This window comes from Mustela lutreola, chromosome 3, assembly GCF_030435805.1.
Source record: "Mustela lutreola isolate mMusLut2 chromosome 3, mMusLut2.pri, whole genome shotgun sequence".
NCBI lineage: Eukaryota > Metazoa > Chordata > Mammalia > Carnivora > Mustelidae > Mustela > Mustela lutreola.
Window position 1 is genome coordinate 131456252 of NC_081292.1, and position 27573 is coordinate 131483824.

The 27573-nt window shown below is 34.6% G+C and overlaps 1 protein-coding gene across 2 annotated transcripts in view; it reads right to left on the minus strand.

Annotated features, from left to right (window-relative positions):
- The window catches only part of ZNF804A (zinc finger protein 804A), a 303211-nt gene that overhangs the window by 10518 nt on the left and 265120 nt on the right, over positions 1-27573 (minus strand). The window contains exon 1 of one of the 2 annotated variants that reach the window (XM_059166837.1): positions 19571-19738. The exons of the other annotated variant lie outside the window; for it this stretch is intronic. The gene's annotated coding sequence lies outside the window, so the exon portion shown is untranslated. Of the gene's footprint in view, positions 1-19570; positions 19739-27573 lie in introns of those variants that run through there. 2 annotated transcript variants of the gene reach the window in all.

Sequence of the window (27573 nt, forward strand, 5' to 3'; positions counted from 1 at the left end):
GGAAAAGTGATATCTGATTTGGATCTTCAAGGATATAAAAAAACACGAAGAAGAAGGGTTGGATGTTGGAGGAGAGATAATAGTTCAGGGAAATTTTATGTAAATGTAGAAAATAGGAGCATGCATATACCAAAAAAAAAAAAAAATGCAGAAAGAGAGAAGTATGGTTAAAGAAGATTGTGTGTGTAGAAGTGATGAGAATTGATGAATTATAATATCTAACCAAACCAAACCTGTCTATCACATTATGAAATGTGACTGGAGGAAACACTGAAGGATTTTAAACAATGCAGTGCTACAATGGGATTTTCATTTTGTCAAGAACCATTTGTCATCAGTGTGCATGAAATTTTGCCGTGGAACAATTTTAAAGATAAGGGGATGCATAGGTAGGATACTATAGTAGTTTAGGTAAGGAACACTAAGAACCTTTTCTATGGCAGTTGCAGTAGGAAAAAAAAAACTAGAATTGGTGACTTATATGATGTGCATAATTGAGTGGCCTAAAGGGTATTACCTTTACTGAGAAATACTACTTGCCATTTCAAGAAAGAGGCATTCAATCAAGAGAGGGTTTGTGTGCTAGGAGGAGGATGCTAACAGAGAATTTGAAAGAAAATAGAAACAATTCTCTAAATATTTAAAGAATCAAAGTGTCAAATGAAATAAAGCAAAAAAAAAAAAAGTTGAAATATCAGTGTAAGAATGTTCAGAAGATTTTTAACTCTTATTTTTAAATAATGATATTTTAACAAATTGAGATAGTTTATTTCCTACATGATCCTTTGGGAGACAGCAGATGACAAACAAGAAAGTTAGACTGGACTATTTTTATTAAAATCTCTAGGATACAAATTAATTTCTATTACATATAGGTATATAGATAGTAAATTAAAAATATAATGTTTCTGACATAAGGCAAGCTTTTTTTTTTTTAAGATTTTATTTATTTATTTGACAGAGAGAGATCACAAGTAGGCAGAGAGGCAGGCAGAGAGAGGGGCGGGGGGAACCAGGCTCCCCATGGAGCAGAGATCCCAAGAACTCTGAGATCATGACCTGAGAGGAAGGCAGAGGCTTTAACCCACTGAGCCACCCAGGTGCCCCAAGGCAAGCTTCTCTAAAGCAAGTATATGAAATGCCAAGAGTTTCCTATTGTTTCAGATTAACCATTATGATTTAAATTAACCAGTTTCTATTGACATAGTAGTTAAAGATCAAGGAGTCCGTCAATTACCAAATGCCAGTACCATTGTGTTTACTGTGAGTGAGTGAGTGATTGATATGGCTGGAATCAGACTCTGGATGTGCATTTAGAGAACTGTGTATATTTAGAATGTAAATGTTGCTTTAGTCTTATAGAGGTTGTCAAGATACACCAAACTACATTCAAGTGTCCCTACTGATGTCAGTCTCCTTCTGTGGACAAATAATTCTCTTATCTCAGTGATGTGATATCAAGATAAACGAGCTTGCCTAACATTGATGGTCTAGCCACAGGGCTTATAGGCCAAATACTTTGGTTAGTTTTAGGCTAGAATTTATCAGCCTTGATAACTTTCTTGGATTTTCCTATAGCAAAAATAAACTCTTATATCATATTTTCTATCTTGTACAGTAATTTTGAAAGGTAAATAATAGAAACTGAGTAAATGCTTTTGAGAATGCCAGCTGGAAAGAAAACTTAAGTTCAAGTTCATACAAAGAAATATACAAGATAATACCTGTGAGACTTATAGAAATATCAACGCTATTTCAAAAGTTCCCTGAACAATTTATTGAAAGTCACTCAAAAGAAATTCTTAGTGATAAATGTCAGGACAGAGATGACAGACAGTAAGAATTAGAAAATTAGAAGAATATTAAAAAGAATTTGTGGGAAGATATGGTCTAGCCCCAGCATTATAAAACAAATTACAATGTACACTGGCATATGATTCTATGTTTTGGAAATATACAAATAGAGAAAAACAGAATCAATATCTTTTGGTAATACTATCTCAGAGGGTTTAGTCTACTTTTCACTGATTTACTTCTATTCGTCTATAAAGAACCAAAATGTTGTAAGGACAACACAGGTCATTGATCCTCAGATATGGTCTCAGGAAACTCATGGAATTGGATGGGTGGGAAAGTTATGATTCTGGCCTCAAGTTAGTGGTGGTGTTTTCAGAGACTGGCAAAACTTTAAACAATGTGAGTGCTGTGAAGTGTGTAAACCTGGCGATTCACAGACCTGTACCCCTGGGGCTAATAATACATTATATGTTAATTAAAAAAAAATTTTAAACAATGTGAGAAAAAGTGATAGAAAAAGAGAGAGAGGAAGAGAGAACTATTTAGATAACTCATCATTTTGTGCTTGGCATTTAAGTAAATTACACTGTTTTATGATTGCAAACCAAACTTCCATGAATATACTCATATTTTGTACACTTGTCTAATTGCATCCAAAAATCGGTTCCCACAAACAAAACTGTTGGAATAAAAGATATGCATTTGCACTTTTTGAGGTTTTCTAAGCTGCTCTTCCCAACTTTAAACTATTTTTGTACTCCTCTAAATTGTATATAAGAGTATACATCATATCCAATATTGGGTAGCATCACTCTTAATTCATTTAATTAATAGGCAACAAATAATATATCTTTAGTGTTTTCCCTATAATTCTTTTGTTTCCTAGGGAAGCTGGACTATTTTTATATACATATTAGCCACCCATATTTCATCTAGAATTGATATTGTTCCTTAAAATTTATTAAGCAATATTGCATATGTTACTTTGCTTGGGTCTGAAAATAAACATATAAACAAACATGGTGAAAATTATGATCTGTATTTAGAGAAAGCAAAACTGAAGCTGAGCAGATTTTAGAGACTAGTCCAGAATCGCATGGTAGAACCAGGACTGGAATCATGATTTCCTGGAACATTTCTTATGATTTATCTCCTATATTTATGCCGCTCTATGGTTTTCAAGCTGTGCTTTTAGGTTGGGCTGACTTGGCTGCGAGGCATATAACCATTTATCTCTCAGCAAGTATTAATTGAGTGTACACTACGTGTCAGCTGTTATTCTAAGCACAGTCGATACATCTGTGACAGAAGAAAAAAAGCCTGTTTGTTTCTTGAAATGTTTATGAGAGTTGAAAAAGACATACTAAGACATATATAAATAAGTTAGTTGTATACTTCAGGACACAGTGAAAATTCGGTGGGAGAAACAAAGTTAAACAGAGTTCATGTAGCAAGGGGAGAGATACTAACTTACAACACAGTGATGAGGGAAGGATTTCTATTAGCTGACTTTTCTGTTTCTGTTTAACAATGACCATAAACTTAGTGGCTTAAAATAGCACAGATTTATTATTTCACAGCTTCTGTAGGTCAGTAGGCTTTGCTCAATCAAGGTGTTGGCCAGGCTGCATTCTCATCTGCAGGCTTGTCTTGGAAAAAATAATCTCCCAAACTCCTGGAAGTTGTTGGTAGAATCCATTTCCTGTGGTGGTAGGATAGAGAGCCCCGGCTTCCTATAACCTGGCAGCCACAGCCATTCTCAGCAACTGGAGCTGCCAGGAGCTTCTTGCCCCGTGACCCACTCACAAGCTATCTTACAATATGGCAGTTCTTCACCATCAGCAAGGAAGAGTCTCCATTCTGCTGAGACTGAGTCTTTTTAATTTTTATTTTTTTTAAGATTTTGTTTATTTATTTGACAGGGACAGAGACAGTGAGGGACAGAACACAAGCAGGGAAAGTGAGAGAGGGAGAAGCAGGCTTCCCATTGAGCAGGGAGCCCAACGTGGGGCTCAATCCCAGGACTCTGGGATCATGACCTGCGTTGAAGGCAGACACTTAACCACTGAGCCACACAGGCACCCCTGAGACTGAATCTTATATAACACAATCTATATAAAGCAACCTAATTAATGGAGTTTTTTTCCCCCTATTTTATCAGTTAGAAACAAATCACGGCTTCTATCCACATTCAAGTAAAGACTAAATGGGGGTCAACTCAGGGTGTGTCCCTCATAGAAGGTGTGTCTCCTCATTGAGAAGGTGATATTTGAGTAAAGACTGTGCTCTCCTCACACAGAGTAAAAGGAGTAGTGAAGTGCAGATTATTTTGTTTTGATTACTGTTCCTAGCTGTGTGTTAGCACTGACATTCCTTAGCTGCAAGTTTATAAAGGGTGGGAAAAGAATGATCTGAACCACAACACTAGGCAAGTGACCAATGATAGAGGAGGAAAAAAGTCAGGTGTAGTTTCCAGATAGTTCTTCACTATATGCAGTCACCACCCAAAGTGGAAAGTGCAGCATCACTGCTTGAGGGACATCCCTCAAGGAGAGTGATGAAAGGAAATCCTCCCAGTGTACAAACTTTGAATCAGTGTTGTTTATTTTTATTGGGAGGAGAAATGGCCAGAAGAGATATACTGATCCATGGGCTGTGGCCCATAGGTTGGCTGGATAATTAGAAACTTGGGAGGAACATAACTGAAAAATTAGTGACAAGGAGGTCTGGGGAAAGGTATGTGGCTAGATCCCTTTGAATGGTCTAAGAATCTGAAGATATTTGTGTCCTGTGTGAATGCTCCACAAAGGATCACCTCAGTAGAAGACGATTTTTACATTAATATAGATAGGATAACCTGTTCTGTGAATACCACACAGTCTGTCTCCTCAACCACCCCTGTCGCTGCCCAATGAGCTCATGAACAAAGTGGCTATGGGGCATGGATGGTGGTTATACATGGGGTCAGCAATATGGACGTCCACTCAGCAAAGATGACTTGTCTATAGCTACCTCTGAGTGCCTTAACTGCCAGGAACAGAACTCAATAATGAGCCAAAATGAATGAACAACAACAACAACAATAACAAAAACCCCAAATAGAAACATATTCATAAATACAGAGAACAAACTCGTTGTTATCAGAGAGGAGGTGGGTGAGATAATAGGTAAAGGAAATTAAGAGGTACACACTACCAGTTGTAAAATATAATTAGTCACAAGAGTGTAAGTCCAGCATAGGGAATATTGTCAACAACATTGTAATAACTTTGTATGGTGACAGATGGTAACTAGACTTAATCATGGTGATCATTTTATAACATTGAATCATTACACTGCATACCTGAAACTAATATAATATTGTATGCCAACTTCAATTAAAAAATTTTAAAAGAGAAATAAAGAGTGGAAACAAAACAAATTAAAAACAGTGAGCCCTCAATATGGTACTGTTTTCCCAGGGGTGATCAGCCAATTCCCTCATGGCAGGTTGATTAAATTGGGACAGCTTCCTTCATGAAAATGGCAGTCTTTTGTTCTTCCTCTAGATATGGACCTGTCATTTCTCCATGCAATGCTTCTGCCAAAACTATAGTCCGTGGACTTACAAAATGCCTCATTTACAATCATTTGTAAACTACCCAGCTTGTTTTTGATCAATGAACTCACTTCACCACAAATATAGAGTGACAATGGGCCTATGTTCATATAACTCATTGATCTTATTGTGCTCCCTACCACCCTGAAGTAGTTTATTTGATAGAATGGTGGAATGGCCTTTTGAAGATTCCGTCATAGCTCTTTCTAGGCAACAATACCTTGAATGGCTGGAGCACCGTTATCTAGGATGCTCTGAATGAGTATCCAACATATGGTGATGTTCTTTTCATAACTAGATTGAAAGGTTAAAAATCAGGGTGTACAAATAGGGATGGTACCACTCAACCCTTTAGGAATGAAAGTTTGGGTCACTTCACAGGAGAAAGAACCATAACCAGCTGATGTGCTTGCTGAAGGCAAAGGGAATAGGAGGTGGAAGAAGGCAGATATAAATACCAACAACAACATGAGACTAGTTACAGAAGTGAAGACTGTAATTGTCATGGGCATTTATGAATATATATACTCTTTATTTTCTTTCCTCCTTTATCTTCTTATTATATAACATAAGATGTATCAAATTTACACCATAGTATTTAAATACTAACTTTACATCATAGTATTAAAATTCTAGGATATCAACGAGAAAAGTGAACACCACCCACCCAACCACTCTGCATCCTCCTCTGAGGCCTGAATGTGTTTTTGGTTGTAGACAGCATAGTTGAATCATGTTAGGAAGCATCTGACCTGTAAAGAGTGCCTATGGGTGAGAAGTTGATGAGGAGTGGACTTGTGATGGTTAATAGTATGTGTCAACAAGGCTTGGCCATATATTTGATCAACTATTTGGTCAATATTTGGTCAAAGCCAAGTATTTGGTCACATGTCCTGGTGTCACTGTGAAATAACTTTTTGAATAAGATTAACATTTAAATCAGATGAGTAATCAGATTTATCCATTAAATCCTAGCAAAGCAGATTACCTTCCATAATTCATTCAATCAGCTAAAGGGTTTTTTTTGTTTGTTTGTTTGTTTTTAGATTTTATTTATTTGACAGACAGAGATCACAAGTAGGCAGAGAGGCAAGCAGAGAGAGAGGAGGAAGCAGGCTCCCCACCAAGCAGAGAGCCTGATGTGGGGCTCAATCCCAGAACCCTGGGATCATGACCCGAGCCGAAGGCAGAGGCTTCAACCCACTGAGCCACCCAGGTGCCCCAGCTAAAGGTTTTAATAGCTAAGACTGAAGTCCTTGGAGATGAAAGAATACCTCCAGACAGCCTTTGGACTTGAGACTACATCAGCTCTTTCCTGGTGTTCCGGGCTGGTGGTCTGCCCTGCTAACTTTGGACTTGATTTCACCCACAACTGTGTGAGTGAATTCTTTAAAATCTCTCCTTGTCATTTATCTATCTATGTATTTATCTATCTATCTATCTATCATCTATCTACCTCTCTCTCTCTCTCTCTCCCCCCACATATATAAATACACACATAGTTCTGTTTCTCTGGAGAACCCTGATTAATACAGTTTTTCACCAGAGAGTAGTCTAGCTGTGATGTCTGTGGTAAACCTTGCAAACTGCCTTCCCTTTATCAATTATATACTTCTACCTCATTATTAGTAGAATTACAATTTGGTGGCTAAGTAAAGTACTCAACTAAAAGAGTAAAAATCTCAACCTCCTTTGTAAATAAGAGTGGCAAAGTGATACAATCCTCACTAACTGAAGTAAATGTTTCTAAGAAGGATGTCCCTAAAAAAATTTTTAAAAAGGAAAGCCTCATTAGAAGAAAAGATCCCTTTCTGTTTGTTTTGTTTTATTTTGTTTTGCTTTTAACCATGTCATTTGCTTCCTACTCATGTGTAATTGTGAGTCTAAGAGGGCAGCAGCCTCTTAGCTACCAGCTACTGAAAATAGCCATCAGCTTAGCAGAGAAGGTCTAGATGCCAAATAAAGCATAACAAAAAAATAAAATAAAATAAAGATTCCTATACCCTAATAGCATTGTTGAATTACTAGGACTGGTTGTTTAGGTAGTTTTGGGCGAAAAATATCCAACTTATTTGAGTTTTCTCTTACCTGCAGCCAGATATAATTTTAACTTACATACTCATTTAGTAGATGTGTGACTGGATAATTCATATTCTTAGACATTTGCATCTACAGATGAAGATGCTGATGACATGTAAATTCTTTCCAGTTCTTACATTCAAAGATAAATATTTTCAATGTCACTTTTATGCTGGATTTAGATGATAGTAAATAATTGGTATAGTTACAAAAATAATTAGAATTACCTTGTTAGGTAGTTTCCCTTCTACAAGTAAATCCATTACAGCTTTGAACTGCTCCAATACTGCTGTTATTAGTTTTGTATTTCTTAGTAAGTTAATATATCACCAACTATTACTGTTTCCACAAGCTTAAAATTTCATTTTTTTAAAATTAAATTAAATTTTTTTCAGTTTTCCAAAATTCACTATGTATGCACCACACCCAGTGCTCCATGCAATACATGCCCTCCATAATATCCACCACCAGGCTCACCCAAACATCCACTCCCCTCCCCTCCAAAAATCTGTTTTTTTCTCAGAGTCCATAGTCTCTCATGGTTGTTCTCCCCCTCCAATTTTCCCCCACTCACTTCTCCTCTCCTTCTCCCAATGTCCTCTATTATTCCTCATGCTCCACAAGTAAGTGAAACCATAAGATAGTTGACTCTCTCTGCTTGACTTATTTCACTCAGCATAATCTCTTCCAGTCCCATCCATGTTGATACAAAAGTTGGGTATTTATCCTTTCTGATGGAGGCATAATACTCCATTGTATATATGGACCATATCTTCTTCATCCATTCGTCCGTTGAAGGACATCTTGGTTCTTTCCACAGTTTGGCAACTGTGACCACTGCTGCTATGAACATTGGGGTAGAGATGGCCCTTCCATTCACTACATCTGTATTTTGGGGGTAAATACCCAGTAGTGTAATTTCAGGGTCATAGGGTAGCTCTATTTTTAATTTCTTAAGGAATTGCCAGACTCTTTTCCCAAGTAGCTGCACCACCTTGCATTCCCACCAAGAGTGTAAGAGGGTTTCCCTTTCTTCACATCTTCTCCAACACTTGTTGTTTCCTGTCTTGTTAATTTTGGCCATTCTAACTGGTGTAAGGTGGTATCTCAATGTGGTTTTGATTTTAATCTCCCTGATGGCTAATGATGATGAACAATTTTTTTCATGTGTCTGTTAGCCATTTGTATTTCTTCTTTAGAGAAGTGACAGTTCATGTCTTCTGCCCACTTTTTGATGTGATTATCTGTTTTGTGTGCATTGAGTTTGAGGAGTTTTTTGTAGATCTTGGATATCAGCCTGTGTCTATAGCGTCATTTGCAAATATTTTCTCCCATTCCATGGGTTGCCTCTTTGTTTTGTTGACTGTTTCCTTTGCTGTGGAGAAGCTTTTGATCTTGATGAAATCCCAAATGTTCATTTTTGTTTTTGTTTCCTTTGCCTTTGGAGACATATCTTGAGAGAAGTTGCTGTAGCTGATGTCAAAGAGGTTATTGCCTACGTTCTCCTCTAGGATTTTGATAGATTTCTGCCTCGTGTTGAGGTCTTTTATCCATTTCGAGTTTATTTTTGTGTATGGTGTAAGAGAATGGTTGAGTTTCATTCTTCTACATATAGCTGTCCAATTTTCCCAGCACCATTTATTGAAGAGATTGTCTTTTTTCCACTGTATATTTTTTCCTGCTTTGACGAAGATTATTTGACCAAGAGTTGAGGGTCCATATCTGGGCTCTCTACTCTGTTCCACTAGTCTATGTGTCTGTTTTTGTGCCAGTACCATGCTGTCTTGCTGATCACAGCTTTGTAGTAAAGCTTGAAATCAGGCAACGTGATGCTCCCAGTTTTGTTTTTGTTTGTTTGTTTGTTTGTTTTCTACATCTCCTTAGTAATTCAGGGTCTCTTCTGGTTCCATACAAATTCTAGGATTGTTTGTTTCAGCTCTTGAAAAATGTCAGTGGAATTTTGATTGGGATAACATTGAAAGTATAGATTGCTATAGGCAGTATAGACATTTTAACAATGTTTATTCTTCTTATCCATGAGCATGGAATGGTCTTCCATCTTTTTATGTCTTCTTCAATATCTTTCATGAGTGTTCTGTAGTTCCCTGAGTACAGATCCTTCACCTCTTTGATTAGGCTTATTCACAGATATCTTATGGTTCTTGGTGCTATGGTAAATGGAATAAATTCTCTAATTTCCATTTGTATTTTTCATTGCTAGTGTGTAAGAGATAGAAACAATCATCAGAAATTATTATCAACAGTTACATGCCAATAATTTAACCAACCTAGATGAAATGGATGCATTCTTGGAAACCTATAAACTCCCAAAACTGAATTGGGAAGAAATTGACAACCTGAATAGACCCATATCTAGTAATGAGATTGAAGCAGTGATCAAAAAACTCCCAAAAAACAAGAGTCCAGAACCTGACAGATTCCTTGGAGAATTCTACCAAACATTCAAAGAAGAAATAGTACCTATTCTCCTGAAGCTGTTTTAAAATTTCTTTTGAATTCCCAAGAGTTGTTTCTACCAAGAACTATTTTCAATTGCTTTTGAAAAACTAAGTATGATTTCTGTCTTACATAGAAGTGATACCCTCAAAGAATTACAACTCAATCACCATCTCTATTTCCTGAATCAATTTAGCTTTCTTGGAAGACACTATGCAGTGAGTACTATTAGAATATTAGCAAATATATTTCTTCAGAGGAGGTTAAGATATTCAAGTGAATGGTATCACACTTCATTGTGCAATTTCCTTCTAGTCATTATTTAATCAATGGCATTATGCTGAATGAACCTGTGGAAGACTCTTTTTAAAATTTCTTTTCCCATTACTATCATGAATGTGTATCATTTGGACTTTTCTCATGGCAGCTTTAAAAGCATCTAATCTCTTAATGGCATATCAGATCTGAACAATATCTTTCCCCAAGGCCTCTCATTCTTTAGATTCCATTAACTCAAGTTTCTCTTTGTGGACAAAAACTCATTCTAGTTCTAATATAAAAGTCTTTGTAATCTGTATGTGTTCTGTCTAAAACTGATTTTCCAACCATTCAGTTCATTTTCTTAAGTGCTGGATTAGAAGTGTCTCGTGCATTGTAAGTGCTCATGAATGCTTGTCAAATTGAATTGGCACAGGATGGCAGTGATTAATTTCTTCATACAATAGGAAGCTTTGAAAATTTACTAACAAAAACCTCAATAAGATCTTTGGTAGTAGAAGGGAAGCAATGGAAACTCCAGTATAAAAAATATTGACACTTATATTTAAAAATACACAAACAACTTGAGGGACCTGAAACTGAACAATAGTTAAAAATTATGGTTTGATTTTAAAAGGAAATACCATGCAGCTATTACCAATAAGAATTGTGAAATAGTAGGAATAGTGTTGTATTATGCTATTTTTAAAAACAGCATGCTAATAACTTATAATCAAATGTATCTGCATCAGTAGAGTAAAAATGTTGATATTTCTCTTTGTAGCATAAAATCAGAATTGTATTTCTATTTACCACTATATGGTATTTTTCCATTTTTTTCCTTACTAGTATGTTTTACTTTGAGAGGAGATTTTTAAATTTAAATTTGAAATATGAAAATTAGATATATTTTAAAACTGAAACAAAAACAAAAAAATTATGATCCTCTCATCATATGGTTTTATCTGTGGTCTAATATCTAAATTGTTCTGAATATTTCTAACATTTCTCAGCATGCACAAGTAAATCAATATAACCCAATAAATGGCACACCTGGGTGGCTCAGTGGATTAAAGCCTCTGCCTTTGGCTCAGGTCATGATCCCAGGGTCCTGGGATCGAGCCCCACATCAGGCTCTCTGCTCAGCAGGGAGCCTGCTTCCTCCTCTCTCTGCCTGCCTCTCTGCCTGCTTGTGATCTCTGTCAAATAAATAAATAAAATCTTTAAAAAATATATAACCCAATAAAAAAGACAAATCAAACTCGTGAATTTTATGTACATGATTTCTAACAATATGAAATATTTGTGGATTAATAACTTTATCATCTCTTTGGCATAAATAGCGTGGAAAATAACAGGGACAACAGTCAAAATCTGTGGGAAACACAATACTAAACTATAGAGATATAGATTTTTTTTTACTCTTTTTCTCTCTCAAAAATATTTATATAAGTGTTAAGTGACTTATCACATAACATAAAATGAAGAAATTATGAGTGAAGGGTCAACAAACATACTCTACTCTGGAGGAATTTATTTTGAAGTAACTTTATGGCTGTTCTTTAGACATGTCATAAAGGTAGAATATCAATTGTGTTAATGGGCACTTTTGCTTATGATCAAAAATAACTTCTGTTTGGAGAATTGTGTTTGGGCTGAGAAGAATGTGAAGGATTTATTAACACTTGGGAAAAAGCTGTCACTGGTGACCTCCCTGTGTGAAAACTACATTTGTCTCTTGCCGGGACCATAGAAATTATACCCATGGAAGCCTTTTCAAGAGAGAATAGTTCCTATATACGATATATGGCTCACTTTTCTACCCAGTTCATGTCCTCTCTCAGCAACTAAATTGTAACAGAATGCCAAAGGACAGAGCTCCAGAACTGCTGTGGGAATGTGAAGACCCCAGCTGGAGAGAAAACACCTGGTATGATATGATGGCCTGTATTTTTTTAAGTGAAAATGTGCAGTATCTCCAGGAATCTGGATTTTTAATATTTACTTGAGTACATTATTATCTTAAATAAAATTAGAATTGGAGATATATCAAGAAATTGCCCAAACTCTGCAATTTCTATGGTGATATCTTTTTAAATTTTTTTTCCTTATTCCATTTCTCTTTATTCCATTTGAGATATTAATTTGCCAAGTCAATGGAGATCTGTCCCTTCTATTGCAGTGAAACAGCAGTAAATTTTGAACAGAAATATACAGCAATAGGTCTTCCTTTTCTTTCTCAAATTATGTATTAATGCACTTTATTTTTATTTCAAGTTTTTATTTAAATTCTCATTAGCAAACATATATGGTAAAATTGTTTTCAAGTCTAGAATTTAGTGATTCATCACTTACATACAACAGCTCCAGTGCTCATCCCTTAATACTCAAGACCCACTGAATAAATACCAGTTTCTTTCTCTTCATTATTCTAACTCTAATGTTAAAAGGTAGAATTCTATGTATTATATGTGGAACTCATTTGAGACAGAGTTCACTGGCCCAAAGGCTACTTTATCTTATAAACTTGGACAAACCTCTTTATCAAAAATATTAATCAAGTGACATATTATTTAAATAAATATCAGAAACATTTTGAATTAAGTCAATTTAAATGTGTGAATAATTATGTTTTTATTAATTAGACATTTCCTTTGTTTAACACATAGATATTATGTGCATTTCTACAGAGAGAAGACATTTTAAAATGCATTTTTATATTTTAGAAAATCAGTATCATATTTTATTTGTTTGGATTTTTAAATTTTACTTATATTTTTGTTTTGCAACAATGGTTCCTACATGTATGTTTTAAGAAATTAAAAATAAATTTATAAAAAGTGCATGCCATAAATATTTTATTTAGTTCATTTTTATATAAATTATTAAAAATAAATGCTCTCAGTAGATAATTACAAAGGACTTAATTTGTTTTCTCGACTTATCAGATAGTTTTCTTGACGAAACCAATGGGATTGAGTCAATACTACTTCATTATTGCTTTCTGTTGACAATTGACTAGTTCTTGGTAGAACAGTACAACTGTCCTCCTAAGAGCTCTAAAAGACATAATAAAACAAAGGTTTATAGCTTAATCCCTTTGAGAGTTTGAGCAGCTTCCAAAGAAACTACTGTATTAAAATTTTAAATTATTGAGTTTTAACTATGGAAAAAAAATGTTGGTGATATTTCACCTCCAAACACTGAAATTGCTTATAGACTAGCTCAAAGAGAACAAAGGCAAGTTATGTTTTTTGCTTTGAATTTTATGACTCCAGTGCTAATATGACCTTTTTTTACTGGATATCTACGTAAAATTAATTCATTAAAACTCAAACAACAGTGTGGCAGCTTGCATTCTTGTGTAAACCGAATTTTGTATCATCATAGAAAAATCAGAAAGAGCTGCTTGTTGTTTACTGAAAATATGTACTGAACTACGTAAACAAAATACATTCAATAAAGTAAAATCTTCTATACTATTTCTACTAAGTTTCATCTATATGTTTAATATGTGGAAGTGTTTAAATGTGGTTTTAATTGAGTTGTCTTTCTAAAGTCTGCTAATCTTAATACTTAATACCTATTAATAGAGCTAACCTATAGCTCTAACCATGGATACCTGTCTATGTTATGTCTATTATTATTAGACATAATAATGGTCCCCCTAAGATTTTGCCAGAATAAATTTATACCACTAATGCCTAGAACTTGCAAATAGGTTACTTTGAATGACCAAGAGACTTCACAGATGTGTTTAACTTAAGGACCTTTAAAGAGGGATATTTTCCTTAATTATCCAGGTGGGCCAGATATAGTCACAAGCTTTCATACAAATGAAAGAAGAAGCAGGGTAGTCAGAGAAAGAGATGTCACAACAGAAGGAGAAGTGAGAAAGAGAGATAAAGATTTGAATATGCTATGCTGCTGCTGGCTTTGAAGATGGAGGAAGGGGGTGATGACCCAAGGAATGAGTGTGGCTGCTTAATGCTGGAAAAGGCAGGAAGGAAATGGTCTCTCCCCTAGCTTCTCTGGAAGGATCACTGTCCTGCTGACACCTTGCTTTTACGACTTCTGATATCCAGACCGTAAGACAAATTTGTGTTGTTTTAGGCCACTACATTCATAATAATTTGCTGCAGCAACAAAAGAAAACTAATACAGTACCTAAGATATAATTACTGTCTAGGACAAATGTACCATAACAAAACAGTATAGCATGTTTGGGGGAAAGATTAAATTCAAACCACAAGACTGATCAGGAGCCTGGGATTAGTTAACAGTAATCTGTATGACTTTATAAATAATAGTATAAGGAAGTCTATATCCTTATATAATTAAATGTAAGACTTCCTACTTTTTAGAAACTTGGGGGGAAATTAAAATAAAGCAACAAATTTGATAATGCTTTCCAAACTATAAAAAGTGATGTGATCAAATGACAAAACTTGCCATTTTTATTTTATAGATGATAAAACCTTTCATAATTGAATATGCAAGCTTAAATTTCTATAAGCATTCCTTTAATTTAGAGGCAACAATGTGAAAGTTTTTATTTAAGTCCATCCTCTCTTTGCTTAGCTTATTACAGTGTTTGTCCCTGTAATATCATAATGTAATTTAACAGTATAATTTATTTCCTAGACCTAAGACACTATTGAAGGTACTACAGAAGCAAAGAGATGGATAAAGGAATGCCTCCTAATATCAACAACATAATTTTTGGCAGAATAAAGTATATCATATATGGGATACAAAGTGGTAGTTTTTCAGAAGAGAAAGATATTATATTTCTCAGAACGGATTTTTAAAGAATTATAAGTGAGCTTTGGGTAATTGTCAAAAACAAAACAACAACAAGAACAACGAAAAATAGCATTAAAAAGACAAACAGAAAAGAGAATAAGGGCATCACATGTAGTTTTTAAGTCAGAAGCAGTGATGTCAAGATGTAGAAAAGAACGTTTAAACAAATGTTGAATGGTGAGAGAATGTATGAGTTTTCTACTTCTACCTAAAAACCCATCACAAACTAAATGGCTCAGAATGACACACATGTATTAGCCACAAGTTCTCTGCCAAAAGTCAGACACACAGGTTCCGTGTTGTCAACTCAGGGTAGACAAAACTGAAATCAGGGTGGCAATCAGACTGTTTTCAACTGGAAGCTTAGAGAAAAATCTGCTTCCAAATTAATTCTTACTGCTGGCAGAATTCAGTTCTTTGTGGCTGCAGGACTGAGAAACCTGTTAACTTGTTAGCTGTCAACTGGAGACTTCTCCTGGCTACTAGAAGCTGCTGCATTCCTTGTCATGTAGCATGCACCATCTTCAAAGCCATCAACTGAAAATTTCTCACTCGTCAAATACCCCTCATTTTCCAAATGTCTGAATTCCTAGACAAGCCGAAGGAAATTGTTTTTAAAGGGTTTATGGGATTAGGTCAAGCCCAATGAGATAATCTTAAAGTAAACTAATTTGGGATCTTAACTGCATCCGCAAATTCACTGCACAGTAGAACATAGATGAATGAGTAATGGAACAACTGAGAGAAGAGGAATGTACATAAGGGGCCAGGCATCGTGAGGGTCATATAGAATACAACCTACCACAGGAATAAAGCAAAGAGGATATTAAAAAAGAAATACATTACTCACAATGATAGAAAGCCTTGAATATCGTGTTAAAATGCCTGGATTCCGTTCTATAATTACACAACATTGGAGGAGTAATCTATATATATATATATATATATGTATATACATACACACACAAACATATATATGTGTGTGTGTGTGTGTATATATGTATGTATATACATATGTGTGTGTGTGTATATATATATATTTTTTATGAAGTTTTTAGTACTAACCCAGGGGTTTCAAATGATTTGAAAATGTGTGATTCAACAAATATTTTCCTTCCCTTCCTTTCGTGACTGATAAGATAAAATATAATTAAGAAAAATAAAAATAACAGTTTTTGAAACCAAGAAAATGAGACAGAAGTGGACCTAACTAAATGTTTGAAGAAATCTGGATTACAAAAAGCCAATGAGATGGCACGGATAGTAAATAAAGATAAGGAACTTGGCATCCCAGAACACTGAGGTTAAGTGCGGTGATACCAGAAGGGAAAACCAGAGAATCTGCAAGTTAGACTGATAAATATAGAAGTGATGAGTGGCTCTTGATATGACTATCAGACTAGTTTTACAACTGGATTCTGAACAGCTAAACCAGTAGGTCTCTCCCAGCAAAATACAGACTTCTATAATAACAGTGAAAGAATAGCTCATCTGTTCCAGGTCGGTATTCCCCTATAAAATCACCCTAGAGAACTGTACCTATAAACAAAGTCAAGAATCTGCACTACATTTGAAGGAAGAGACACATTAGAAACAAATTTATAGACTCCAACTCTCTGTTTTTAATCACCCTAGCCCTGCTGGAGAAAAAATATAACAAATCACCTATAAAGAAAGGAGAGTGAAATATAATCAATAATGCTAAATGATAGGGGGGAAATGCTAAAAATTCAAATTCTTGAGGGAAAATTATCTGAATCCAGAATTCTATAATCAAGCAAATTTTGAGAGCAAAAAATATTTTTCAACCTGCTAGAGCAAAAAATTGTGTTACCTGATAATCATAAATCTGATTTTTTGTCAGAATAAACCATAGTAAAAGAAAAAAGAAGACAGACATAAGAAAGGGCAACATGAAATACAAGAATCAATGGCAGGTGAATATTATTAAAAAAAAAAATCAAAGAAAGCTTGCAAGAAGTTAAAAGCAAGGTCTTGGAATCTTGAAGGCAGGATAGTTTTCAAGCAAGAGGATTTAGTAACAAAGGGTTACATTCCCTTCTTTACATGTTCAGTTACCAACCTGGTTCTGTGAAAATGATGACTTTGTCATAATTCCGTGTATATTGCTGTTGGACATGAAAGGATTCAGTAAAGAACAGCACATTGAAGACTTACCTATAGTTGTAGAACAGAATCAATAGTATTCTTTTAACTTTTTAAAGTATCATATTTTAAAAAACTGTGAAGTAAGGGAAAAGTTAAAATGTAGGCATACTAAGTTCTTCATTTATTATATCAGGGGGTTAGTATATAATCTTTAATACCGATGGATTAAAAATTTAAAAAGAAAGAACTTAGAGCTGAAAAGGAGATTACTAGGTACCAGATGGATAATAGTATACTTAAAAAACATTGGTGGATGGAGAAAAGAAAGAAAAACACTAAATTTTTTAATCTTTTATAATGGGACATCTGAAATCAGACTAAAATTAATAAAGCAAACAAATATGTAATAATACATATTTTAATAAGAAAAACTTTTAAAATGCTTAAATTTGATTACCTTTTATATCTAAGAATGAGATGGAGAGATAAAAACAATTTTTACATATAATTCTGGGCCATTCTATAGGTTATAATATAAGTGTATATATTTTATTACAATTTTAAACCTGTTTTATCTTTAAAAATAACTCAGATATTCTAATGGTCAGAAGCAAACATTTAAAATATAATACCAATAAACTGGAAGATATTACATGGGCAGCATTTAATTATCCCTATAGGATACTGTCTTTATTACCTTTAAACATAAAGTGGCTCTATTTTAAAACCTGGTAAAGATAGCTGGAATTCCATTTCTAAGTTTCAAAGAATACTAATGAATTAATACTAAAATATGCTCTCCATCAATCCTTGCTTAGAAATAGTGCTAAGTCTAAGTCATGACTCAATTAAAATTATTAAGGATAGATTAACAAGAAACTCAGAACTGAAATTTTTAAATCCATTTTGAAGACAGTTATACATGATTAAAAGATTTTAACTCTTTCTAAGCCAATAAAGAAATTCCTCATTGACTTAAAGAAGTAGATTTTTACACCCTTATAAAATGTAATGCTATAATTATACTTGTAAATTTCAACACATACTTATTTTCAAATGCCAAGCCATGGTCAAAAAAATGTAACCAACTGATTAGCTAGTATTTTCCCCTCTAAATTATGTAATTGGACAATGATTGATAATATAGCACTGGATTCTCACAAACTTTTGTTCTATTTCCCCATTCTACCATTTTTAAGCTAATTAGCTTTCTTTATTTGTAAGATGGGGATAATAGTTATATCTACTTGAGACAGTTGTGGTAAAAATTAAATGAACAAGTGTCCAAAATATTTCTGGCTTAGAGGTAAGAGTGCTTAAAAGTTATAAACTTTTGTAATAAAACCTACTGATCCTAATGTTATAAAGGGTGCATTTCTAGTAATTTGTATTTGATGAGCATTAAGTTCGATACACACATTCCTGAAAGAGTTGGGAATAAGAGACACAGATGTGGCTGATAAAACCAGAGTTATATGGATCTGCATGGTAGGAAAACTGACACACTATGACATGGAGATTTGGCCAAGCAGCTGCTGGAGAAAACTTACAACTGTTATAAGAAAATAGTTCCTAATGAGAGGAATTCCTTCAGGTTATGATTGAATAATATTCTATGGTAAATCTGTAAAAACACATCTTTATCCTTTCATTCATCAATGGACACTTAGGTTGTTTCCATATCTTAGCTATGGTAAATAATGCTGCAATAATCATGGGGGTTACAGATATCTCTTCAAAATACTGATTTAATTTTCTTTGGTTATATACCCAGAAGAGGGATTGCTGGGTCATACGGTAGTTCTATTTTTATTTTTTTTGAAGAATCCCCACACTGTTTTCCATAATGGCTGTACCAGTTTACATCACTACCAACAGTGCACAAGAGTTCCCTTTACCCCACAACCTCAACAACACTTGACATCTCTTATCTTTTTGATAAGAGTCATTCTAACAGTTGTGGCTTTCCTTTGCATTCCCTGATGATAGTGTCATTTGTAAGAGCAAGGCTGAATCTGGGGGATATTATGCTTAGTGAGATAAGTCCCCTACAGAAAGACAAATACTGTATGATCTCACTAATAAGTGGAATCTAAAAAAGTATAATTCATAAAATCAGAGAGTAGCCTGGTGGTTTCCAAGGTTGGGGGGTAGGGGCAATGTGGAGATGTTGGTCAAAGGGTACAAATATTCACTTACATGGGATGAAAAAGTTCTGGAGACCTCATGTACCTCAAGGTGACTCCAGTTAATACTGTATTATATACATGAAGTTTGCTAAGAAAGTAGATCTTAAGTGTTCTCAACGTACACAAAAAAGGTAACTATGATATGACGGAAGTGATAATTAACTTGATTTGGGAATCATTTTATAATATATATGTATACATGTAAAAATCATCATGTTGTACACCTTAAATCATCCTGTTGCCCAATCTAAGTATACATAATTTTTATCAGTCATACCTCTGTAAACTTGGAGAATTTCCTAAAGAAGTGCCTCTGACTTGTTAATTCTAAGATATGCTGCTCATTGCAGGGGAGGCAATTAAGGCATAGTCTTTTTTTTTTTTTTTTAATCTTCTCTGATTTGATACAATGGTTTAAACTCTGCAATTGTGCACTCCTTAGCTGAGATTTCTGGTCAGAGTAAAAGGAAAAGTGTTAGCACAAAAACAACAAAAAAAATTATGTCAAATAAACTTTATTTACCTCACAAAATTGAATTTAAACTTATAGCCTAAGTAATGATAAAGGAAACAAGACCAGTTACAAATGCCATGGTTTCTATAAGGAAAAACTGGAACCAAAACACTAGAAGTACAAGTCAACTGAACTGTGACCCAAAAGGCATTTCCCATTTGAACTGTCATGAAGACTCTAAGTAAAACATCAGCTACATCCTAGACAGGAGGAAAACAACAAAACAATACACTGAGACACCAGGTGACCAGATTTATATGAGCTGCATTTTGATAGGATTTTAAGCACATTTGAGGGGAAGAAGTAACCAAACATGTATATAATTTGGAGATTTTTAAAAAGTCAGTGTGTGTGTGTGTGTGTGTGTGTGTGTGTATACATACACTATAGTCTGAAGGTTCCTCTTACTTTTCTGATTCCTCTTCATTATCATTTATAGTCATTTGCTCCAATAAATATCTTAAATATCCAATCCAGTTTTACAGTGAGCTTCATGGAAAACTTAAACAAGGCACAAGTTATGCCAGGAGCAATCCAAGAAAACGGGGTGAGATGAAGTTTTATAACTGGTTCAATCACTGCTTGATGGGTAACCAGTGTGTAGGGTATGGATGCTTCTTGACATAAGCTAGGAGCTTCATTACTAAAGGTCTCCTTCCTGTTAGGTGGAATGTCCTTGCCCTTACAGTGGTTGCAGCATTTGAAGATGTGGAGTGAATAATCCCTATAAGAACAGCATCATTGGCCAGTTACAACTAAGTATATGTAAATTCCACAGAGAGATAAAGAAAAGAGGAGAGCCATTAACAAGTTGTTAAATGCAGAGCACAAGAGCCAGAAGGCCTCTTTGGTTCTAAACAAATGATGAGGGAAGGAAGGCAAGGTAAGGACAAAGCAGAAGCTGACACCCTGCAACTTCTCCTACACCCAACTCCTGGGTGGAACTTGTGGGACATTCTTCCAGGAATCTCTGAGCTATCTTAATGTTAATACCTTGCTAGAGGGAAAACCTTTGACAGTGGTAAGCTCTCTGGTATCCGGTATCTTGTAGGTGCTCTTTAGCATATGAAAGTTCTTTTGAAACCTCCCTTTTCCCTTACCTCCCCCAACCCAGTAGTGTATAACCAGCCACACCTCACAAGCCGTGGGCAGCAGTTCTTTCTGCCCATGGGCCTTGTCCCTGTGCTTTACTAAACCACCAAGTCGCATCAAAGATGTCTCAAGAATTCTTTCTTGGTCATTGGCTCTAGACCTCACCCCACTGAACTTCCCTTTTATTCTAAAACTTCATAAGAAAGAGGCCTTTATCTTCTACAGTGGAAGAGTGGACAAGGCTGAACAGCAGAGAATCTGATGGAGTCTCCTAACTCAATCCTTTTTCCTTTCGTTCCTGTTTCTTTCACAAGGGACAGACCTGTATTGCAGTCTGGAAGACTTTCTCAGTCTTCTCTGGTTCCATGCTATTTACCCTTCATGACATCCCTGCACCCCTCCAGTAAACTTTTATTTGTTTTCCCATGTTAAACATTTATTTTCCTTTGGCCTTGGTGTTTGAGGATCAAATTAATACAGCTAAGATTTGAGAAGACAGTAAGTAATTATTTAAAAAGGAGAAAAAAGGTATTTGTTATTTGGTATACATTTCTGAATACCTATCTAGCATCTGTTTTTTTCCCTGCCAAACTGGTGGGTAGGAGATTTTGATAAGATCTACTTTACGGTCTACACTTAGAGTACGCCCTGCACGGCCGAAGTCAATTAAACCCCCCATCCCTCTTCTTGTAGTTTTCCACTAACAGGTTAAACTCAGCCACGGATTTACAGCATTTCTACAATACAATGTCCAAAGTGGGCACTGGACCTAAATATATCCAATCATGTGAAAGACTTTTTTTTTTTTCTTCAAAGAGTAGGAAAATAATATTTCCACAGATATCAGTAAGAAAACATCCTGCAGATATGGGAAGAGCTAGCAGGACAACTACCAGCAATGAAAAGACAGATTCAGAAAGAATCAGAGCTGGTATGCTGAGCAAAGTGAACTTGAAGATCATCCACCTACTTTGACATTTTCTCTCATGTAAAAGTTTTTCTTCACATTCTATTTCTTTTTAAGATTTTATTTATTTATTTGACAGAGATCACAAGTAGACAGAGAGGCAGGCAGAGAGAGAGAGAGGAGAGGAAGCAAGCTCCCTGCTGAGCAGAAAGCCCGATGTGGGGCTTGATCCCAGCACTCTGGGATCATGAACTGAGCTGAAAACAGAGTCTTTAACCCACTGAGCCACCCAGGCACCCCCTCCTCACATTCTATTTTTAAAAAAGTAATTTAAGTGTATTTTTCTCTTAGTTCTACCCAAAAGTTTCCTAAATGACCCAAACACATTTATATAGTTGCACATTTAAAACACAGGTTCAAAGAGCAAATATAAGTAAAAAATAGTTCCATTTATCTTACAAAAATATATCTAGGTTTTATCATTTATCTATTTGAGAGAGAGAGGGAGAGAGAGAAAGACGCATGAATAGGTGGGGCAGAGGAGGAGGGAGACTCTTAAGCAGACTTCGTGTTGAGCACGGATCCCCACAGATGGGGATCCATCTCATGACCCTGAGATCACAACCTGAGCCAAAACCAAGAGTTGGACACTTAACTGACTGCACCACCTATGTGTTCCTAGGTTTCTTTTATTTAAAGAAAATCCAATCTAAGCACATTGCAAATAATCACAATCTAGTGTATAGCTATATATATTTGTAACATCTTGAGATAATATTTGTGACTCTCATCACAGCATACTATGATATATTTATATTCACTTTACATGGAAACAAATACTGAAATTTTTAAAAATGTAGTAAGTATCAGAGAATACTTATGTTTTAAATATTACTCCAACCTTCGAAGTTTTTATTTTTCTTAATGCATTTTTGAATGAACTAGACTGAGGTAAAAGAAAGGATTCAATATGCAGATATATTTTTCTATTTTTTAGTTGTAGAACATGGCTTCATCTACAGTGCTCTAACGAATATGCCCTACTTTAAAAAACATATATCTTTTTTAAAAAACCCTTCAGAACATTTCCATCTGCATTAGGACACTTATGAAAAACACCATGCTTTTGGAAAATAAGTGGGACTAAACATTCACAAATTTCTTGCTTGAATTTAGCAAGAACACAAATAAGAATTCTATCTTTATTTTTCTCCATCCTATAAAAATAGAATTTTAGAAATAATAGATATGTTTATATGCTTCTAAAATCTATGGGACTTATATTGACCTAAGTGAGCAATCTCTATACTGTATCAGTTGAAAAGACAACATCTGATTTCTACAAATAGTCACACATATACACACGCACACACAGAGACACTTAATATTGCAAGTAGATTAATTAAAATACAAATTGGAACTCCACTAAAAATTATAAATATTAACAATGCATTGGGGCGCCTGGGTGGCTCAGTGGGTTAAAGCCTCTGCCTTCGGCTCAGGTCATGATCCCAGGGTCCTGGGATTGAGCCCTGCATCAGGCTCTCTGCTCAGCAGGGAGCCTGCTTCCTCCTCTCTCTCTGCTTGCCTCTCTGCCTACTTGTGATCTCTGTCTGTCCAACAAATAAATAAATAAAATCTTTAAAAAAAAACAATAAAAAAAACCAATGCATTAAGTAAAGACCTTTGACATAATTTTTCTTACATAAAAATATTAAGTGATCTTACTTTCATAATCATAATGATTATAATCAATAATCAATGATTTTGAATCATAATCAATGATTTTAAAAAATATATAAAATTTAACACCTGTTTATATTTAGTTCAAAAAGTGTAATGTTTAATCATATTTATAAACACAACTCTAGTTATTTGCATTATAATTACCACTAATCATAGTCGTTATTGTAAAATAGGTATGCAATCAGAACTTCAATGTTTTTAATATATGTAAAAAGTATATAATGGAGACAACAAAAATTTTACATTTATAAAACTGGAAATAACTGAACATTAGAGTTTTTTCATAAGTCATTCTTCCTTTGAGAGAAACAAGGGTTAGGTTATGAGAAAATAATAACAACTAAATCCTCCTACTTTACTTAAGAAGTTCATTTATATCCTGTATAAGAGTAAACTATCAATCATTTTCAAATTCTATCTTTACATGCAATCTGATAAAAGGTGAAATAAAAACAAACTATGTAATTTTTCCAATTCTTCTTCAGTTGCTTTATGCTATCTTTTAGTATCTATGAAGATTTCTGGCATTACATGAGAAATTTGGTATTGGATATGAATCCTTTATTGTCTTTCCAGGCCCAGTTTAGGTATGAACTGGAAAGATAATGAGTTTAGATAAGAAAAATTGTTACTTTGAGGCTAGCATTTTATACTCCTTGAAAAGGTGATGAGCAAATTTCCAACATAGACTTTAAACTAACTAGCTTTTGAATGGGAAAAGAAAGTAAAAATACAGAAGTTCTTCATTATACATTGGTGTTATGTTCGCTATTATTAAAGCTTTATTTTTTTTGCAGATTATGAAAAACATGAGAATATAACTCACTTATATCCAAGTATTATTGCAATACATACCCAAGCCAAAATTAAGTGACTTTCTACTGTTCTACTCTTCTCTATTATCTGTTTATTACTAATGTTCATTAACCATGAACCAAACATGTGGTTAAGTATTTTCAAATATAAACATAGATTTTTGTATTGAATCAAAATAAGAAAATGTTTAAATGGCTTCTGATTTGTATCTAAATATAAAATGAATTCTTGAATCTTTACATTAAGAAAACAAACAACTGATCTTAAAAATGGGAAAAGGACCTGAAAACATATCTCACCAAGGAAGACTACAGATGGCAAATAAGCATATGAAAATATGCTCCACATTTGTCATTAGGGAACTACAAAATAAAACAACAGTGAGATGTCACTAAACACCAGTTAGAGAGGCTAATTTTTTTTTTTTTTTTTTTTAATGATGGCAATCATTCTTCTTGGTGTTTACCCAAAGGATCTAGAACTCTCCATCATTGCTGGTGAGAATGCCTGACAGTGCAGACACTCTGAAACAGTTTGCAGTTTCTTAGACAGCTAAACGTAGTCTTACTACACAACCCAGTAATCACACCCCTAAATATTTGCCAATTCAGTTGAAATTTATGTTCTCTGAAAACTTTTCCATGGATGTTTACAAGGAGCATTATTCATAATTGCCCCAAACTAGAAGCAACCAAATGCCCTTCTCTATATGAATGGATTAAAATTTGTGTTACATCTACACAATAGAATATTATTTCATAATAAAAAGAAATGGGCCATCATACCACCAAAAGAGAGGAAATTTAAATGCATATTGGTAAAGAAAAGAAGTTCAATATGAACTTCATAGGCTACATACCCTATGATTCCAATCATCTGACACTGTGTAAAAGACAAAACTATGAGGAAGTAAAAAGATCAATGGCCACCGGAGTTTCAGGAGAGGAGGAGAGAGCTGAATAGATGAAACACAGGAGATTTTTAGCTGTGACACTATTCTGTGTGATACTGTAATGGTAAATACATGAAGTTATATATATATTTTTTAAAAGCCACTGAACTTCGCAACACAAAGAGTAAGCCCTAACATATGCAAATTAAAAATCACTTAGGAAGTTGGGATCTTGGAAAAGAATGCAGACTGTGACAAAATAATCTAACTGTTATGCATGTACGAAGCAACCTCATCAAAGGGCTGTGGGGAAAGGTGCTGACATTAAGTAACTTTGGTAATTAATGAAGATGGTAAGTCTAAAGGTAAAAGGAACTGCATGAGTACTGTATTCTACTTAATAGAATTCCTATCAAAGAGTATGGATTAATAATTTTTCTATTGCCATGCTTGCATACTAGAACAATTAAGTAAATAAACCACAGATAATGGGAGCCAGGTTTCTCCCTGAATTAGTGCGACTATATAAGAGGAATAGCCTACAGTGAACCACATCTTAATAGATTGGTACTGGAAATGTCAAGATGAATATATATTTAGCTTAATAGAAACAGATTGTTATAAGAAGAAATAAGGCATAGAAAAGTATAGAAATTCATACTCATGTGAGTAAGCATGGGTTGTCATATATCTATATATATATTTTCTTGCTCTATCAGCTAAAAAGTCTAAGAACATTGGCACCCAAGTGGATGGAGCAGAACTGGAGACCAGATCTTAGTCTGTCAGACCATTTTCCATGAAAGCAATCAGGGTCCCCTGGGAACAATGGACGATTCTAGATCTGAAGAAAAAACTACAGGAGATCATGGATCATCAGAAAGGAAATGCTGAAAACAGAAAGAAACAAGCAAAAAAGATTGACAGTATGGGAGTGAGTCAAAGGGACAGAACAGCCAACTGAAAGGGTTCCTAACAGCCAAAGCTAGGATAATTCAAACAAGAACATAGGTAGTATCATATTGCTATCCATGGTATAAAACAAATATCTGTACTATTATATAAATAAATAAATAATGTGGAAGAAAGGCCAAGTGCCCCAGGCAGAAGAACTCCAGAATGATTTATATCTTTCTGGATGTTTTCTCTCAAGGAGTTAGATCAGAACACCTCATTGTTGTGTGGGCTGCACTGTGATTCCATTGAAAAAATTACAGTATGTAGGGTGAAAAAAAAGGGTTAATTTCCACTGGAGAAACCTGATATATATTGTCTCACCCAGGTGACAAACTTCAAGTCAATTCATAATAACTCATGGTGACAGACTGACATTTGAAATGATGTGAGAAAAACGGTGATTTTTCTCTGGTGTTTTCTTTCCCCCCAAAACATAACCCAGCATAATCACAAAACACTAAATACTCCAATTGAGGGGCACTGTACAAAATGCCTGATCAGTATTCTTCACAACTATAAAGGTCATCAGAAATGAGGAAGATCTAAGCAACTGTCACAGCCAAGAGATGCCTCAGAAGGTAAGGCAATTACATGTTTCCTGGTCTCTTGGATGGGATCATGGAACAGAAAAATAACATAAGGTGAAAACTAAGGGAATATGAATCAACCAGGACATCTAGTGTCAGGAATTTTAGTTAATAGTCATCTATTAACATTGGTTCATTAATTGTAGCACATAAGCCATAATGATGTAAGATGTTACTAACAGGAGACTTTGAGAGGCCATGCATATATATGGGGACACTCTATACTATCTGCTCACCTGTGTGCATGCAAATCTGAAACTGGACTATAAATGAGGTCTAGCAGTAATAGAGGAGAGGAAAGATAACCAGAAGAAAATATTATATGATATATGTGAATTGTGGGTTAAAATAGTTTTCTTATAAAATATTTAGACATGAAATAAAATATTATATGATGAGTAGCAAAACCTACAGTATAAAACAATAACTGGAAGATAACTTTTAACTTAAATGTCTAAATTAGAAGCTGAGAAAGGCTAAACCTTGATATTACTAAGAAATTTCTAAGAAAGTGATTAAAGGTTAGAAGAGTAAATTCAAGAAAATGTAAGAATGTTAACAATAAGTATGTAAGAAGAAATTAAAAATACAGAAAATAATCACAGAGTGGTGAAGGGCAAGAGAGCTTTGTCAATGAAGACATAAACTGTTTTTTTTGTTTTTTGTTTTTTGTTTTTTGTTTTTGTTTGTTGTTGTTTTTTTTTTTTAAATACTAACAAGTTGGCAAATGTGACAAGCCTGTCAGAGACTGAGAATGATATGGGACGCC